Below are 12,912 nucleotides of genomic sequence, written 5' to 3'. Positions count from 1 at the left end.
ATACAGTGAGGGAGGTGTTTGAGGTGTGTGTGCTTGTGCAGGACGTCTCTGCAAACAACCTGCTAAAAACAATAGCCCCAGATTGCACTGCTGATCAGAAGGGGTGGGTGCATGCGACTAGAGAGGAAAACAGGGAGGAGGGAAGGAAGGAGGGAGGGAGGAAAAAACTGAATGGAGGGATGAATGAATGAGGGCTTGTGGAAAAATTCTGGTGGATGAAGGGGTGTACATGAGGTTGTCAGCTGGAGAAAGAGAGCAGAAAGGGTGAATCTGCCTACCGTGTGACTCTGCAGGTCTTCTTTGTGTGTGGGGATGAGAGAGCAGTGCTGTGGACAGAGAGACGGACAAATAGTAAGGAAGAAAGAGATAGCATGATGAGGTGCTGTGTGCGTTTGAGTGTGTATAGGCGGGTGGAGCGGGAGAGGTGTGTAATTGAAAGATCTGGGCCTTCTCTATCCCTCTGTAATCTACTGACTGGTTATAATCCATGAGTAGATTAAATGATGATTTACTGCCATGTTGACTTTCACGACACACACACGCACACACACACACACAATGATTTGATGGACAAGGAGGTCATGTTGCAGTGTTTGTTATGTTCCAATATAAATCACATACCATATGGAGGTGTTCTCTTCTCTTTTTGCAAAATATAATCTATAATCTATGCTCATCTATGTGCATATACAGACTTACATGCACACAAATACACACATACATTTATCTATCAATACACATGATGAAATTTGCAAATTTTCACCACATGCATTGATACATGCCTACATACCATATAGGACATCCTCATATATGCTCATGTATGTACACACATACATACCAGCGCCTTCATATGTACAAAACCATGTAAAACTATGTATGTTACAGAATATCACAGATCTATGTGCATCTATAAATAGAGAAAATATATGTTTGAGGCTTGTCATCATTTATTACTGTCATTTGAAACAGTCTTACATACAGTGGCTGATTTATAGGTTCTGCTGCAGGCTGCACAAAAAGCAGAGGAATGAGTTTAATGTCATGAATCAAAATATGCAGATTATAGCCCATTTACATGTATGAATAAACAGCATGGTGACTGAAACGGCTAACGTGTGCTCTGAGCGATCAATGTGTGTGTAGGGCTTTTTTTCGGTCTAAGATGGAATGGTGGCTGCTATGGTATTTACTCCGCTGTTGCTAGGACACTCCCTTTGAACATTTTAACGGAGCCTTTTCATTGGCCTGCCGTGATGATGCAAGATTCCCTCACCCCAAATCTTTCCTGAGCGCCCATAGAAACATGCCCGTCTGCATTTCCTCCTCTCTCCTCGCTCCTTCCCTGTCACTCTTTGTCTCACACCCCCCCTTCTCTCCTCTCTCGTTTTCTGTCTCTTACTATCTCTCCTTGTGCATTCCCTTTATTCAACTCTCCCTCTGTCATTAACTCCTTATTTCGCCCCTACTCTCAGCATTTCTTTCCGTCCTAGCCCCCCCCCCCCCATCCAGTCTTCATCACCCCGGTACATTCTGTCACTTCCCTCACCCTCATCTAGTCAAAATGCTCACTGCAAAATGGTGTTGACAGCCTGTGGCGGTGTCTTCCAGCGCTGCACAATCATTCTGTCCTGCTGTCTTGCAGAGGATTAGTCTACTGTGTATCTTACAATGTACTATTTCCTCTGTCCACATGAGGTGCGGCATCTTATTAGGCTGCCTTAGCATGTGTCAGGATTATCGGGTTTGACAAGGTTGAAGACAGGAATGGGGGGGCGGGGGGTGTCGTGGTGGAGCTCTCTTTATATTTTTCTTCACCTTATTTATTTCATCCTTTTCTCCTCAACAATATGTGCAGTTATTTGCATTCCATAAATGCATTTGCACTCATGTATCACTGCATTTACCCCAGGTTCAAAGCTACACAACATTTCCCTTGATGACATGTGTTTCACGCTACAATTGTGTGTAATCTTATGGCCCCAGCATGTCGGGTATTGCTGGTTGAGGGACTGGGAATAGAGGATGGGGGTATGTGAGGTTAGAATGAGAGAAAAAAGGAAAGCAAAGGGAAAAGGGAAGAGAGGATGGGTGATATTGGTTTTGTTTTCTGCTCCTCTCATTATTCGTCCCTTTTGAAGCACCATCCACACACCCCATCACGTGTAATAGTGTGCAATGTTCTCCTCAAGCCTTCACTGAACTAGACATGGCTGAGGTCACAAGATAACCCCAGCTGACAATCTGTGAAGTGGGCAGATGAGTGACACATACAATGACATGGAAATATGTGCCGCTACTCCAACGTGTCATGGTTCACGCCTGAAAAAAGTGTTTTGTCAAAACATTTTGACACTGAGCGAGTCAATGCTCATAGGACAGCGTGAAAGAGTGTGAAGCTTAGCATCAAAATGGAAGTTAAAGACATTTGCTGATACCTGCATCATTTGCTGGAGCAAGTGTGTCAACATCTTTCTAATTATCAGGAAGATATGTACAGTTTTAGAGCTGTTTTAATTGCAATTTTGACCATGCAGTAATTTCATTTTGTGAAAGACTTGTATTTTTTTTAATCCCAAAGCATCCTTTAATATTTGCCCTCATCAAAAGAGCAACAATGATCTAGTTGTGGATTATTTTTTTTACCTAGAAAAGCTTATCAGACAGACTTCCAGTGATATACTATGACGCAAGGAACAAGTGGATGGATTAAACTATGACATTATCCATATGTTCGTCCATGTGGCCCAGCCGATTTCCTCAAAAATGCCTGACAATCCATGTTTTATCCAAACACCCCTAATCTTGTTGACTGGCCGCTCCATCTGTGCAGCAGTAACATCTGTCATTCAAACATCAGTCACTTGAGCTTTCTTTCTTGCTGCTGATGTTCCTTTTGTTTTCACTGGAGCTCAGAGGTCGGATCAGACCAGCGTGTAGCCAGGGCTGAGATCATTTTGGAATTTGAGATGTGATCCGTCTCCACCTGGTAATCTTGTATCTTTTAAGCCAGTATTGTCGGGAATCAGGGATTATTCTCTCACACCAGAGATGATCCTGTTAAAGTGACGAAGGGTGCCGGGTGGTGAGAGAGGGTGCAGGGTGGTGAGAGAGGGTGCAGGGTGGTGAGGGATATAGCAGGCGATTATATCTATGCAAGAAGTGTTATTCAGTGCATGCAACTTTGGTTGAGAGAGCTACAGACAAAAGAGAAATTGGGGATGCTGCCTCTGCATAAATTGAGTCTTATAGGTTTTATAAGACAATAATGTGACATTTTGGCAAGTGTGCTTATTTGCTTTCTTGCTGGTTGTTAGATGAAAACATCAACTCCACTCTCATATCTGGCTTAAGGCTTCAGTCAGCAGCTGCTTAGATTAGCTTTCCATAAAGACTAGAAACAGCTAGCCTAGTTCTGTCCAAAGGTAACAAAATCCCACCAACCAGCACCTCTAAACCTCACTAATTCACACATAGAAACTAATTTAGTGAGCTTTCAAGATGCTGGTAGGCAGACTTTGTTACTTTTGGACAGAGCTAGACTAGCTGTTTCCCCCTGCTTCCAGTCTTTATGCTGAGCTAAGCTATCCAGCTGCTGGCTGTAGATTCTTACTCACTGTACTGATATGAGCATGTCATCGACCTCCTCGCCTAAGTCTTGGCAAGAGAGCAAGCAAGTGTATTCCCCAAATGTCAAACTATTCCTGTAGGACAAATGAGAAATTCTACCAGGTAAGGTAATGGCACCTGTTTGTTGTGCGCTTCAAATTTCACAATACCGTCACCTGTTTCTTCAAGTGTCAGCACGTTGAAACAAAGAGGAACAAGGACCCTCTCAAGCTGACGATAAAACAAAAAGGTGATTTAACAGAAACCGAAATTCTCTAATTCTCCATTCAGCTTGTTTTAAAAGACACGAGACTTCTGCCTCAACACCTGATTAAAAAAATGCCTTCCTCACAAGTTTCGGACATGTCTATGAAGCAACCCACTGAATCAGGGAGAAAATAGATCTAGGAGACAATGAGATTTAATTCACTGTGACAAGGGAGCCAAGATCTGTAAACCCTTAGATCATATTACTTAACTCTCAATGCTGGATGGCACTTATGGAGACTGAAAAGTCTTATTAAACTCTGGTATCATCCTTGTTCTGGGTGTCCTGATGGAACTCTTTGAAATGTGTGAAACTACATCCAGTAAGACAAAGAGACGGGCCACAGTGAATCCTCTCCTGACTGTGAGTCTACTTCTAACCGGACATGACTTGGCTTGCCTACTCTATATGGCAGTAAAGGAGGACATGGGGAGTTTCGGGATGTAATCAGATTACATCAGATCTGCTTTCTGAGGACTTCCTACAATACCATGGCCTGTTGTCTGTCGATCAGATCAATTGCCGTCCACTAATGTCAATGAACAGCCCAAATGCCTGCCTTCTGGTCATATTTAAGATCAATATCCCCAATTCAGTGAGAAGGTGAAGCCAATTTAGGCTGATGGAAGGCTAAAGAGAGCAGAGCGGGAGGAGAGGAAGTGAGACAGTATCGCAATTAGTGTGTAATAAGTGAAGAGACAAATGATCTACTCAGCGATGTTATCTCAATCGAGGCTCCAGCTCTCTTAATAAGTTCTGCTGCGCAATATAACCAAGTGTTTGGTTACTGAAGCTCAAGGTAAATACACTTGCATGAGAGAGGAACACCTTTTCTGAGATGAATGAAGGATGGAGTGCTTTTTAGGCAACACTCGTAATGCGGAGTGTTTTTGACTATGCTGCTGATCATGGTCTCTCTGAGCCCGAGCAGCGATTCTCCAGTCACAGTCTGTCAACCATAACCAGGCACAGCAGGTCTGTCAAGATCAAGGACTCTTGGTTTCAAAGAGTTGGAGGATGGTGTCTTTGTTTTAGGCTCCCCAAAACCTAAAACACAGGATCTCAGCTGTTCCTCACTGTGGTTCTGATTCAAACAGAAGCGGTGAAGTGTGTTTCAGAGGCATCCCAGAAGCGGCTCTCTGCTCTGCTCTGCAGAGAATATGGGCCTAGCCCATTTTTGACGCGTCAGGCTGCACAGAACATATCGAGCCAGTTCAGTCAAAATAAAACACCCTGTGCAGATTCTCGATCATATATCAACAATAAACACAATTGAAACAGGAAAAAGGTAAACCATTTAATTACACAGCCACTGATGATGACAAAATCAACAAAATCACGCAGGCAAAACATCGTGCTTCTGAACTGCTCCCGGTGGGGTTTGAAGCCGTGTGGAGGACGGGACAAACCCACGTTACAGCTGGAGCACAAGGCTGCGTATTCTCCACGGTGCGGAGAGGAGAGCCGCTTCAGGGACGCTTCTGAAGCACGCTGTGGCGCTTCTGGTGGGATCGCAGGCGCTGTCTAGAATGGCCGCAGTCAGCTCCTGGCGGGTGGAATGTAGGATTGTGTAGGATTGGCCTACAGTAGACCTGAATGATGCTCAGAGAATCTGTAAGCCAAGCAAACACACACAGAGAGAAGGAATTGATCTTGGTGAATGGCTATTTCTAATTTCAGTATGATCACTGTATGTCTTTGTATGTTGCTACCTGTTTGTGTGTGTGTGTGTGTCCATGTGTGTATGTCAGGTCTGCCCTGGGCACACTGGGATGCTGGCAGTCATGCTTGTGTCCTGTGTTTGATCAGGCTTGTGAGACTGTTCACATACGTTCTCTCTATCCTTTTCCCTTTCTGTGCTCATGAACACACACACACGCAAACACACACTCGCTAATTAGTTCAGCTTGAGTCAGTGAGGACTCTCCTGTATATGCCGTTCTTTCAGCAGCACACAACAAAGAAAAAATGTGAACTTAACTCAAAAATAAATCACTGGACGGAAATAAACCACAAAAACAGCCAAGATCTCCAACTTTCACACCAGGGAACCACCGACACGTCCCGAGTGCACTTTTTTTCTATTCATTCTCATCCTGTTCCATCTATTTTTTTTTTCTCTGCGTCAGCTTGAGCCCCTACCTTACATCACAGCCAATTTCATGTATTTGAGAGCTGCTGCTGCTATCCTGCCCCTCCCAGTGGGACAGGGAGTAGTGTAACACTGCATTCTCTGCCATGTGAGACACACTGCAGCACAGTGTGATGGAGCATCGTCTCCGTCAAGGACACGCTGGCTCTTCCCAGCATGTAGAGTGGACGGCTTCGACACGCCGAGCTGAATATAGATTCTAGGTCACGCTGAGGTCAGAGGTCGTCCCATTCATTCATTCTCTGTGGTCATGTGCTCTGGCTGAGGGATTGAGACACATGCTGTGTCCTAATTCCACACTACATAGAAGTAGTATACAGTATACTACATGCAAATGATCACAGTAATAATAAAAGTTGCAGTGCTGTGCTGTACAGAAAATTACTGTACATTTCTGTGAGCCTGATAATCAGATAATCAGCTAATTACTTTACTGCTAATATGCAGTCGTGAGTGACGTATCCACCACGCTAATATGATGTGCAGCCAACACGTAAGCTGTGATATTGCCAGCAGCAGTTAACTTTAGGTTTTTCACATTGAAAAACTGTGCCCATTAAAGAGCCTGTATAGCTGCGTCGACCTTGTCCATGCACGTTGCCGTTTTGTGTCAGCATTTGTAGCGCCAACTCCAAAGCTTTGATAAAGCTGGGTTTTCGCAAACAGGGAAACAGCTATTAATGAGCACAATGCGAAAACCTGCCGGAATTGCTGAAAAATCGGAAATGTGGCTCAGAGGTCTGGAATGAGAACATATGATCGTGTTAAAGAAGAGAACAGTGGCTGACGTGCATGCAGGCAAAAACATAGGCGGACAGACAAAAGGACAGCCAGGCAGACAATGAATGGACTGAGAGAGTGAAGGAGAGTTGAAGGAGAGAGGACAATCACAAGACAGCCAGACGCCAGGGATTTGAGTTCAAACTGCCTTTATGGACTATTTTATAGTAGTCCTTGCTGCCCACTCTCTGTTTTACACTCTGTCACACACACGCACACACACACACACACACACACACACACACACACACACACACACACACACACACACACACACACACACACGTAGTTCAATTTAAACCAGCTCAATGCAAACCAAATTAATCAAATTCAATCTCAGGTGAACATGCACACACAAACATACTGTATGTATAGATGTGTTTGCATTTATAGAGTGCTTTTAGCCTGCAGAACCACTCGAAGCCCTTTACAACACATGCCACATTCACCCATTCACACACTTGGACAGCCACTGGGAGGACACTTCAACGTGCAGACTGGAAGAGACGGGGACTGAACCCCTGACCCTCTGATGAGTGCACAACCCACTCCACTGCCTAAGCCATATCCACCAATTCAACTCAAAATAATTATATTTTCATCACAATGAAATCAACCTCACACTCATACAAACGCTGGCCTGACTGATACAAAGCAGCGTGTAAGCTGTCCATCAGGGACAAAGAGTGGCTGGCTGTACAGACGTGTATCGCTTCTCTCTTTGTTTACAGATAGCAGGGAGTCAGGGAAGGACAGGGAAAGTGGGGGTTGCAACAACAGACACAGCAATGACAGTGCCGCGCATATGCGTGTACACACACGAAGAGCCCTCATACCAGTGCACGCAGACTCCCTAAAAGACTGCAGCGCTCCCGTTGACAGCAGTTAATTGCCGTCCCACATCGCGAATAAAGATAACAAGATCGCGCTCTAAACTCATCCATCCTCTGACAGCCGAAGCTCAGTGAGGAAACAGCTCTTAAAATTGAAATTCAAGACTGTAATTTTTTTTGAACTCTGCTTTTTCAAGGTTCAAAACGCCCCCGAGCCAAACTTCAGCGCTCAAATATTAATGGCTACATTAAATATAAGGAATATATTAGTCTCTGTGGTGGAGAAGAGAAAGAAAAAGGTGCATTGAAACTGCATTGTATTACCAAGGAGCATTCATTTTACACACTTTTAGGCAGGGCACCGTACAACAAATGCAAATTCACTTGATGCATATAAACCTTAAGTAGCATCTACACAATAGAGACATGAGGTTGGTTTTTATCCACCTCTGAGCAAAGAAGCCTTGAAATCCCTCAGTTGCTGCCCCAGTTCTTCGTTTCAGTCAAAAAAAATGATCACAGTGAAGCATGTAACACAATGAAAATGGATTCAAGTGCAGTTTATCCACGCCGTACCCGCTCTCCCTCTGTCATTTTTTCTGTCTTTCACTCTGTCCTCCCCTTTTTCTTTGTCAGCCTCACAGCACAGAATCACAATGCTCATTTGCAATCGCCCTTTCATGAGGCACCGTGCGCTGTTCTGCGCTGGACTTGGTGTGTGTGTGTGTGTGTGTGTGTGTGTGTGTGTGTGTGTGTGTGTGTGTGTGTGTGTGTGTGAAAGGGAGAGAGAGAGAGAGAGAGAGAGAGGGGAAGAAGGGGGAGGGGTGATGCTGGAGAATCGTAACCTCCTCCTTCCATTTCCATCTCTCTTTTGCTCCCTGGCGCTCCATCCTTTGCTCTCACGCTCAGCTCTCGCTCTCCCCTTTCATTCTCCTTCCCTCCTCACCTCAGCGAGGTCCTAATTGTGTATGAGTGTGTGTGTGTGTGTGTGTGTGTGTGCGTGTGTGTGTGTGTGTGTGTGTGTGTGTGTGTGTGTGTGTGGCCCTGAGGCAAATTGGCTGTAACATTCCATCATTGGTCAATCTTATGCGATGGTCTAGCTGGGTCTGACACTGCCACCTCCCATTACTCCTGATAATACTCCTGAAACTGGCTCTTTGTCGACGCATCGCTCCTCTTCTCTCCTTCTCTTTTCTCCTCTCCTCCTCTCCTTTCCTCTCCTTCTCCTCTGCCGGTGACTTGTTTCCTTTCCTCCACTTTTCTGTCATCTTTTTACCTCTCCTCCTACAAAACTGACCTCCAGTATGTGCCGTCACTTTCCAGCTCACCACCCGCATCAGCATTATATGACTTACAGCAATGTACAGTCTATAATTTCTGTCAGCTTTAAAAAGTGGTTAAACACATTTTAATCAAACATAACAGAAGATTAACTGAGTTTAGGTGGGTGTCTATTTCAGTCCACGTCCATCTTTTCCCCTCCTTTCTCTGAAAAACACACATACGAGCCAGTGATTTAACAGCAGCCTCCTGCACTCGTCTCTACCTTTAGGGAGAATGTGCCGAGAATAAAGACAGAAAGGACAGAGGGAGGATATAAAAGACACATGAATAGAGGAAGAGGTCAAAAGGTGTGCAGTGAGAAGATGAGTGAATGAGCAACTAAATAAAAGAGGGGCTTGGAGTGAACAGGGGGTGGAGAGAGGGGTGTGTCGAGAGAGCAGGCGAAAGGTTGAGAGGAGTGAAAGAGATGGAGAGAGGGAGCGAGAATGGAAATAATCACCAGTGGGTTTTTTTAAAAGAAGATCTGTTCAGTGAGCTGGACTAACATGGGCTAAGTAGTATGGACTCTCAACAAAACAGACAGTTGAACAGACAGATGTCTACACACAAAGACTTTGCGATCCGTCCCTTTTTCCCCCTGAGAGCCTCCAACTCCCACACCACCTCTGTCAGAAACACTTATTGGCTCTGAAGTCGCTGAAAAAGTGAGTGCATTTACAGACTGTCCCTCCGCCGGGCTAGACCTTTCTTTCAATGTCTGCTCTCTGGAGACCGCAGAGTAGTCTAATATTTGATTAGTGTGACACTGATTCACGATGGGCTCCTTAAGTGGCAGTGCCAATATCAAAGTGAAGACTTCCTGGAATCCGATCAATTAGTTTTGACTTTAAATACTTCATGCAAAAATATCTATCTATATCTATATATATGTATTGACATTGCATTCACACTTGGAAAATCTTTGCAAAGCTGCACTAAAGATGCCCGACTGAAACAAATGGACTTCTTCAGCATTTTGAGTTGCCAACATGTCATGGAAATTGTGGTAACGGAAACAACAAGTAATTTAGAATATGCCGTGAGAATTGTTTTTATCAAGCTGCTGTTTCCATCACTGAACCATCACTGAATCTGTCTGAATCTGCTGTGAAGCCTCGTGATGAAGATGGACAGCAGCAATGAAAACACAATTTTACATCTGCTCAGCCTCCTGTCTTGACCGGACTGTGCTTTAAAATATCAAAACTGAGTAGAATTAAAGTTTAAAGTGTGACTGAGATGAACTGAATCTGATCAAAGTGTACGAAGTTCCATCTCAAACCCACATGCTGTACAGCGAGTACAGAGACAGAAATAGAAGTTTGCGTATGGATCAGATTAAGCAGTGCTGAGGACGCAACCAGGTGGCATGAGTTTAAACGGCAAACTAAAGCACTCAACATAATTAGCAGAATTGAAAGTAGTAATCCATCAAAATGTGTCGTCTGGGCCCTGAAGCTGGAGTGAAATTATGTGTCTGCTCTCAATTTGGTCTGATAAATCCATTAACAGTCATGACAACATCTGCATAGAGCTGGTTTTACATTAATTATACCGCGTACACCTTAAACAACTACCTCTCTATGGTTCAAAATGAGAAATGTACACGAGTTTCTGAGGACCTTCCTGTGTTGACATTTGAGAATCAAGTGCAATATATGTCAGTTTTAAAGGTCAAGGGGTTGAGAACTCTGAAAAGCACTCAGGTAGAAGAAAACAATCTCACTTAAAAGATGTAGTTTACCTCAACTCTGTCTCCAAGTACTGACCTCAGTGCCTTAGCTCAAGTTGTCACCTCTCTTGACCTTAGCATCCTGTGCAAGACTTGATCTTTGCCCTTTCACTGCAAGGAGAGATCAATAAGCATTAGGCAATTTACTTGAAGGGAACACATTTTCAAAATAAAAGCCCCTATGTAAGGTCGAGGACATGTAACTGCAGTAGTGGACGGTGTGGTTTACAACCCCCAGTGTATGAAAGGCAATGCTTTGGTGTCTCACACACTCTGGAGACTAAGGAGAATATGGTCCATCCACCCATCCATCCATCCATCCATCCATCCATCCATCCATCCATCCATCCATCCATCCATCCATCCATCCATCCATCCATCCATCCATCCATCCATCCATCCACTGGATTGATAACACAGAGCAGTGCCCAACTGCGCGTTGCCATGAGAATAAGAGGCTGTGTTTCCCTGGCAACTATTCTGCAAAGGCCCCCGCCTCTCTCCTGTCTGCACTCCCTTTTGATGAGATTCAATGATGCAAGGGCAGCAGCGGTAGTGTTAATAGTTACAACAGTCGGCGGGTAAGACGGCGCTGGAGTTGTGACAGACGCACAATCAACGAGATGAGCTTAACAAGCTTAGTCCGTTATTGAAATGGAAAAGCAGGATAGAAAGACGCACCTTCTCGGCTCTCAGATTAGACTAATTGAGCTTTTGGAAGGGTAATACTGATCGTTTTATAAGCTATGCATCTATTGTTACTGACCATTGTTCATGAACATTTCTAACGTCTGTGTAGAATCTTCATAGCTCAAATGGCATCACTCCATCAGGACCATCATGGGACACTTGAAGTGGCGAGAATAACATGTTCACTCTATCAGCTTAGGTGATAATATGTTCGTGCTGTGATCTCAGGTTGTTCCCCAGTAGAAATAAGCTGTTCTCTTAGGTTTAACTATAGACTCATTTTTAGATGTAACATTGACTCAGTGCCTCTTAAAAGCAAACTTCTGCATGCCTTCATTTCCAGACACTGTACTGCATGTGATGCTGAGTTTTATGCTAATTTCTCTTTCTCTCTGTCTGTCTTCCCGTCTCTTTGGCAGGTGGTGGGTGCTGATGCTGTAACCACTGTGTGCAGCTGACAAGCCCTGGTTGATGCAGTGAAGTGTTCCAGAGGGATAAACACAAGCGAAGGTAGGAATGAAAAATGAGGAGTGGAAAAATACAGAGGAAAACATAAAGAAAAAAAAAGAACAACGGCTGAAAAATAAGGACACAGCAGACAAACACCATATGGGCGACACGGAGAGGGAGGAGACGGATGGACAATTTAGGAATGAGGAAACAGAGATGGAAAGATGAGAGCTGGGAGAGTGCAGTCGCTGCATCCGTTGTATACAGTGCAAGCTGCTGAATGGTTTGATTTACAGGCCACTGAATACCTAGTCAGCCAGTGTGCGACAGAAAGAGAGATCATTGTGGTTAGAAGCAGAGGGAAAGAGACGCAGATGGAGAACGGGAGTTCAGATGGCATTATTGGTGAGTTAATAGATGTTAGACTTGGCAAAGACGGGCAGAGCTGATTCTGTGCTCAGTAAACCCACACTGATGAAGCTCCTGGTCTGTAACAGGAGGAATCTTTCAGTGAGAGCTGAAAGGAAGCCGGGAGGCCTCGCTCCGCTGCTTGGCTTCCAGTCTGGACCAGGTTTGCTTTTCAGACGCCATGTGGGAGCTGAGCCGCGTCTTTATTAAGACTCGAGGAGCCCCACGGTTTGGTTTCTCCTGCCGGACTACAGATGAGAGCTGTGTGCGCTTTGCAGTTGCATAAGAGAAGCACTTTGCTCCACTTTCACTCCTGCTGACTGTAAACAATATGTGTGTTTGCGTGTAAGAGAAACTGCAAGCAGTGGCCAGCAAACACACTTCCTAATTCACAGAATGCCATGTCTTAATGTTGGAACAGCGTGCCTGTGATACATCCGGTGGCGTTTACATAATTTATATTATGGACACCAGTTTAAAAACGTGTGTTTGCGCAGCCCTATCGCCATTCCCTTCCTGCCACTTAGATTCATTTGCACCTTCGGGCCACCAGCGAGAACGAATGGCACCATGACAGAGATGTGCTTTGACAAGACGAGGCCTGAGGATCTGGGAGAGTGCTGCAGAGTGGTGAAATAGAGAAGTGAGGCAGAGAGGAGAGCTGAAGGGG

The 12,912-nt window shown here is 44.6% G+C and overlaps 1 protein-coding gene across 1 annotated transcript in view; it reads left to right on the top strand.

Moving 5' to 3' along the window:
- The window catches only part of fam49al (family with sequence similarity 49 member A, like), a 30,822-nt gene that overhangs the window by 1,327 nt on the left and 16,583 nt on the right, over nt 1-12,912 (top strand). The window contains exon 2 of the mRNA XM_070984284.1: nt 11,804-11,894. The gene's annotated coding sequence lies outside the window, so the exon portion shown is untranslated. The remainder of the gene's footprint in view (nt 1-11,803; nt 11,895-12,912) is intronic.

This window comes from Chaetodon trifascialis, chromosome 17 (assembly GCF_039877785.1).
Source record: "Chaetodon trifascialis isolate fChaTrf1 chromosome 17, fChaTrf1.hap1, whole genome shotgun sequence".
NCBI classification, from domain to species: domain Eukaryota; kingdom Metazoa; phylum Chordata; class Actinopteri; order Chaetodontiformes; family Chaetodontidae; genus Chaetodon; species Chaetodon trifascialis.
Note: the sequence above shows the minus strand (reverse complement) of the source record. Positions and strands in the feature narration are given on the sequence as shown.